The sequence below is a fragment of the Mandrillus leucophaeus genome, unplaced genomic scaffold (assembly GCF_000951045.1).
Source record: "Mandrillus leucophaeus isolate KB7577 unplaced genomic scaffold, Mleu.le_1.0 Scaffold37, whole genome shotgun sequence".
In the NCBI taxonomy this organism is placed as follows: Eukaryota; Metazoa; Chordata; class Mammalia; order Primates; family Cercopithecidae; genus Mandrillus; species Mandrillus leucophaeus.
The window spans coordinates 8,152,591-8,159,265 of NW_012103920.1; positions in this window are offsets into that span (position 1 = coordinate 8,152,591).

Consider the following 6,675-nt stretch of genomic DNA (forward strand, 5'->3'; position numbering starts at 1 on the left):
TATGTGAAATACAGTGGGTATGTATTGTGAAAACCAGACTGCAATGAGGCAAATTTGGAAGCAGGGGATGAGTTAATGCTGCTGTAGTTAGTGGAGGTGACGGTGGTTTGGGCCAGCTTGCTGATAATTATTTTGTTTAAGGAGGCTGAAGATAGGGCCCCAAGCTCTTCTAGCGTGTAGAGTTTCTGGTGAGAAATCTGCTGTTAATCTGATAGGTTTTCCTTTAGAGGTTTCCTGGTGCTTTTGTCTCATGGCTCTTAAGGTTCTTTCTTTCCTCATTTTAACTTTAGATGAACCTGATGACAACGTGCCTAGGCGATTATTTTTTGGGATGAATTTCCCAGATGTTCTTTGAGTTTCTTGTATATGGATGTCTAGGTCTCTAGCAAGTCCAGGGAAGTTTTCCTTGATTATTCCCCCAAATATGTCTTTCAAACTTTTAGATTTCTCTTCTTCCTCAGGAATGCCAATTATTCTTAGGTTTGGTCATTTAACATAATCCCAGACTTCTTGGAGGCTTTGTTCATTTTTTCTTATTCTTTTTTCTTTGTCTTTGTTGGCTGAGATTAATTCAAAAATCTTGTCTTGAAGCACTGAAGTTCTTTCTTCTGCTTGTTTGATTCTATTACTGAGGCTTTCCAGAGAATTTTGCATTGCTCTAAGTACATCTGTTATTTCCTGAAGTTTTTATTGCTTTTTATTTATGCTGTATATTTCACTGAAGATTTCTCCCCTTATTCCTTTTCTTCGTTTTTTCATCTTCTTAAATTGTACTTCACCTTTTCTGATGCCTCCTTGACTAGCTTAATAACTGACCTTGTGAATTCCTTTTCAGGTAAATCATGGATTTCTTTTTGGTTTGACTCCATTGCTGGTGAGGTAGTGTGATTTTTTTGGGGGGTGTTAAAGAACCTTGCTTTGTCACATTGTAGCAGGACAAGCCAGAGGCAAAATCCCTCAGACACCGAGTTTAAGAAGGAAGGGGTTTATTCAGCTGGGAGCTTCAGCAAGGCTCACGTCTTCAACAACTGAGCTCCCCGAGTGAGCAATTCCTGTCCCTTTTAAGGGCTCACAACTCTAAGGGGGTCCATGTGAGAGGGTCATGATAGATTGAGCAAGCAGGGGTTACATGACTGGGGCCTGCAAACACCGGTAATTAGAACAGAACAGAACAGGATAGGGATTTTCACAGTGCTTTTTTATACAATGTCTGTAATCTATAGATAACATAACCGATTAGGTCAGGGGTCAATCTTTAACTGCCAGGCCCAGGGTGTGGCACCGGGCTGTCTGCTTGTGGATTTCATTTCTGCCTTTTAGTTTTTACTTCTTTTTTCTTTGGAGCAGAAATTGGGCATAAGACAATATGAGGGGTGATCTCCTCCCTTAATATTACCAGAATTGCTTTTCCGGTTCCTTCTCATTTGGGTAGGCTATCTCAGAGGGAAGTGCTAGGGCTCGAGGCTGCTGTTCAGATTCTTTTGTCCCACAGGATGTTCCCTTGATGTAGTACTCTTTTTCTTTTCCCAGGGATATGGCTTCCTGTGAGCCGAGCTGTAGTTGTTGTTATCTGTCTTCTGGATCTAGCTACCCAGCAGGTCTGCTGGGCTCCGGGCTGGTGCTGGGAGGTTGTCTACACAGAGTCCCGTGATGTGAATCATCTGCAGGTCTCTCAGCTGTGGATACCAGCACCTGCTCTGGTGGAGGTGGCCGGGGGTGAAATGGACCCTGTGAGGGTCCTTAGTTTTGCTTGTTTAATGCACTATTTTTGTGCTTGTTGGCCTCCTGCCAGGAGGTCCCATTTTGAAGAGAGCATCACAGTATTTGGGGTGTCTCCCGGGCCCTTCAGGAGCAATCTACTTCCTTGAGAGGGTCTGTGGGTTCTCTCAGCCTTCCTGGTTTATTCCTGCAGTAGTTCTGGAGCAAAAGTTCACCATGTGAGTCTCCACACACTGCTCTGTCTGTCTGTGTGGGAGCTGCAATCTAGTCCTGCCTCTTGTCCGCCATGATCTCTCGATTCTTCAACTGAGTTAAAACTTTAAATGCCAGGCAGCTGAAGCTCTGGTAGTAGCACAGTCCTTTCTGTAAATACACATTCTTATAGTATTACTTTTTTTTTTTTTTTTTTTACATTTCTGAATTTCTGACCATTGAGTTTCTCAATTTTTGGTATTGCTTATTAATCATTTTCAATGCCCATCAAAGGACAGGCTTATGAAAGGGAGTTCATGGAAAGTGGCAATTTAAATTGCATTGCATTGCTTTGAGCTGCCTGTGTTTATAGAAAGTGCCCCTATTGTAATCAGGAGGCAATCATGACTAGGGCAGGAGCATAGAAGGCACTGTAATATATGAAAGTAGACACTTGCTTTTTTTGGTTAGACTCTCATGAGCACTGCCTCCCACTGGCTCTATAAACTCTGACAAATTCGTGACTCTCCTAGTCCATTTTCTGTTGCTTAGAACAGAGTATCTGAAATTGAATGAATATAAAGAAAACATTTATTTCTTATAGTTATGGAGGCTGAGAAGTCCAAGGTCAAGGGGCCGCATCTGGTGAGAGCTTTCTTGCTGGTGAGGACCACAAGGTGGTACACGGTATCACATGGCAAGGTGGCTGAGGGTACTAGCTCAGGGGTCTTACTTACCCTTGTAAAGCCACCAGTACCACTCCCATGATAAGCCATTAATCTATTAAACCATGAATGTGTTAATCCATTCATGAGAGCAAAGTCCTTTTGATCCAATCACCTCTTAAGGCCTCACCTCTCAGTGCTGCCACGTTGAAGACTGAGGTTTTGTTTTTTTGTTTGTTTTTGTTTTTGTTTTGAGATAGAGTTTTGCTCTTGTTGCCCAGGCTGGAATGCAATGGCGCCATCTCGGCTCACCACAACCTCTGCCTCTCCCATTCAAGCGATTCTCCTGCCTCAGCCTGCTGAGTAGCTGGGATTGCAGGCATGTGCCACTATGCCTGGCTAATTTTGTATTTTTACAAATAGTAGAGATGGGGTTGCTCCATGTTGGTCAGGCTGGTCTCGAACTCCTGACCTCAAGTGATCTGCCCACCTCGGCCTCCAAAAGTGCTGGGATTACAGACGTGAGCCACCGCACCTAGCCGAAGATTAAGTTTTATAAAACAAAAGTATCTGAGACAGATCTTAATCAATGTAGAAAGTTTCGTCAAGGTTAAGAATGTGCCTGTGACACAGCTTCAGGAGGTCCTGATGACACGAGCCCAAGGTGGTCAGGCCACAACTTGGTTTTATAGATTTTAGGGAGACGTAAGTCGTCAGTTGATACATGTAAGATATATGTTGGTTGGGTCTGGAAAAGCAGGACAACTGGAAGCAGGGGCTTCCAAGTCATAGACAGATTCAAAGATTTTCTTATTGGTAGTCAGTTGAAAGAGTTATTATCACTAGAAAGGAATGTCTGGGTTACCATAAGGAATTGTGGAGACCAAAGTGTTGTCATGCTGATGAAGCCACCAGGTGGCAGACTTCAGAGAGAACAGACTGTGTTTCTTATCAGACTTGAAGAGTCTATGTTTCTTATCATACTTCAAGAGTGTATTTTATCAGTAATCCCAAAAGAATGGAGGGTATAATGAGGCCTGCCTGGCTCCCATTTGCCATCATGGTCTGAACTAGTTTTTCAGTTAACTTTGGAAAGCCCTTGGCTGAGAGGAGGGGTCCATTCAGATGGTTGGGGGGCTTTAGAATTGTATTTTTGGTTTACAATTTCAACATGAGTTTTGGTCGGGACATTTAAACCACAGCACTCCTGCACCTCAGCTTTTTCTAAAATATGTGTAATTTTCTGTGTTGTAGGTGCCTGGTTCATTGTGCCTAGTCATGGTTTTGTTTTAAACAATTATCCTGTGTATGGATCAAAGATCCTTGTAGCTTTAGTGCTCCTCATAGCCTAAAGCAATTCTGAGCTTAGTAGCACAGGACATGGAAATATAAAAATAAGAGGTTCCTATTAGATTATGCAAGTAACTTACCCTGTTGCCTGAACCATAAGAATTATCTCCAGCCGGGCGCAGTGGCTCATGCCTGTAATCCCAGCACTTTGGGAGGCTGAGGCGGGCAGATTATGAGGTCAGGAGATTAAGACCATCCTGGCTAACACGGTGAAACCCCATCTCTACTAAAAATACAAAAAACTAGCTGGGCGTGGTGGCAGGAGCCTGTAGTCCCAGCTACTCGGGAGGCTGAGGCAGGAGAATGGCATGAACCCGGGAGGCAGCGCTTACAGTGAGCCAAGATTGCACCACTGCACTCCAGTCTGGGCAACAGAGCGAGACTGCGTCTCAAAAAAGAAAAAAAAAATTTCTCCCTTATTCAAACCATAGCTTCTTGGGATGTACCACAGCTTGGGTACAAAAAGCATTTTCTCATCTCTGCCTCCCTCAAAGCCTGAATAAATCTGGGTATTTGAATATTATTATCCTCTTTTTAGGGGAGAGAAAAACAAAGATTAGACAAATTGAATGAAATAACTACAGTTATTCTAAATATACAATTGGTTTTCTGCTGTTTCCTGGCATGCAATTCTCAAAATACTTAGAATCTCCAAAGTGATGTCTTTTTGTACACTAATGAGTTGACTGATGGTTGGTAGACCCTAGTAGCTTCAGGATGAGAGCTGGAAAGATCCAAGCAGGTTTAGAGGGTTGGGACTTTCAGTCCCACCCTCCAACTTCTGGGGAGGAGAAGGCGCTGATGGTTAAGTTGATCACCAGCAGTCAATGGTTCAATCAATTATGCCTATGCAAAGAAGCCTCCATTAAAAAAAAAAAAAAGAGTGGGTTTGGAGAGCTTCCAGATAGCTGAACATGTGGAAGTTCCTGGAGAGTGGCTTGTCCAGGGAGGGCATGAAAGCTCTGCATCCCTTCCCCCATCTCACCCTATGAATCCATATCCTTTGTAACAAACTGGTAAACATATGTGATTCCTTGAGTTCTGTGAGCTGCTCTGGCAAGTTAATCAAACCCTAAAAGGAGGTCACAGGAGCCCCAACCCGAAGCCAGTCTGCCAAAAGTTGTAAAAGCCCAGACTTGCAACTGGCATCTGAAAGAGGGGCAGTCTTGCAGGACTGAGCCCTCCACCTGTGGGATCTGACAGTATTTCCAGGTAGGCAGTGCTGGAATTGAATTGGAGGATGCCCAGCTGCTGTGCACTGCACAACTGATTGCTTGCCTTGTGTGCGGGGAAACACATTTGCTCACAGTAGTCTTTCTGTGATTGTTGTGGTATGAGAGCAGAAGAAAAATGGTTTCTTCTCCTCAGAGGGTCATACAACAAATATATGGTCAATAAATAATTGAAACAATTGCACTCTACCTGTGACCCTTGAACCCAATGTATGTAAGAATGTGCATATATGCAACAGAAATGGTATCAGAAAATACATTATTAATTCTTCCTGGTGGAAGAGCATGAGTAAAGTAGCAGGGTTGTAGGAACAATCGACATCTAGGTGGGACAGCTGGGAGCCTCTTCTGTAGCACAGAGTGGGTCTCAGTGAGCAAGCAGGAGAAGATTGCAAATAGGTCACAAGTAGTTTGGAGATAGATTCTGGACAGCCTAGGTTTACATGTAAACCATGGTGTCACTGTCTCCAGTGAAGGAGGTTATGGTTCTAGAAATGCATGATGCATGACCTCTGGTATAATATGTGCAGTTCTAGGACAGATTGTCTTATTTTTTATATGCCTTAATGTCCGAAGGCAAGTCAGGGACTCTGCTTTTAAGAGGCTTAAAAAGAAAAAGCCTCCTACATTAAGGAATGGGTAAAAGAATATAATCAGGTAAGTAGATTTGATAATACAAAATTATCTTTTCCCTTTAGACCTGGTTCCAAAATAATAGAACCAGACTTCCACCTGAAGACAGACATAGAGTATTTGTTATTTGGAAAAAACACGATTTCCCAGTCCAAGCCCATCTATGTTTAAGCCTCCAGGAAACCCAGGCTGCAGCTTCCAACTATGCCACAGAGCAGAGTTTTTCCTGTGCCAAGAGTGCTCTGATGAGTACAGCTGGTTGCTCCCCTCTGGAGAAACAGAGGATTCCCAGTCAACAGATGGGCTACAATTGCTTCTCTTTGGAGAACCAAGAGATTCTCAGTCAACAGGTGGGCCCCCAGTGCTCTTATCTGGAGAAACCGGGGATTTCCAGTCAGCAGGTGGCCTCCCAGAGCTACCATCTGGTCACAGGCACTGAAAAGCAACCACGCTGTGCTTTGGAGTATGGAGGTGACACAGGAAGTGGGCATTTTACTGACTATCGTTTTCTCAGCTACAACTCTGCAGTATGCCTTCATCCTCCTCCATCTTCTGTGCCATATTTTCATGGAGAAAGGACTGAAACCAGGGAAAGCCAGCATGCAAGTCCCTTCCTTTTGGATTATGCTCAAGGTGCATATGGGGTGGAGAGGCCTCAGGAAGAGAAGACAGACGGTTGTCGTTGCTCATTTTGTCTCTCACTGCTGCAAGAACAGCAGCAGAATGATTGGCAGTATCACCCGCAGCAGCACCAACAGCGTCAGAATTACTTAGAGGGGATGATGGTCCAGGAACGGCTGCCGATGGACTCGGGTCCTTGGGATCTAGGGAAGCAGTGGCCCTCGGCTCAGTCACAGCTGCAGAGTCAACTGCCTCAGAATAAT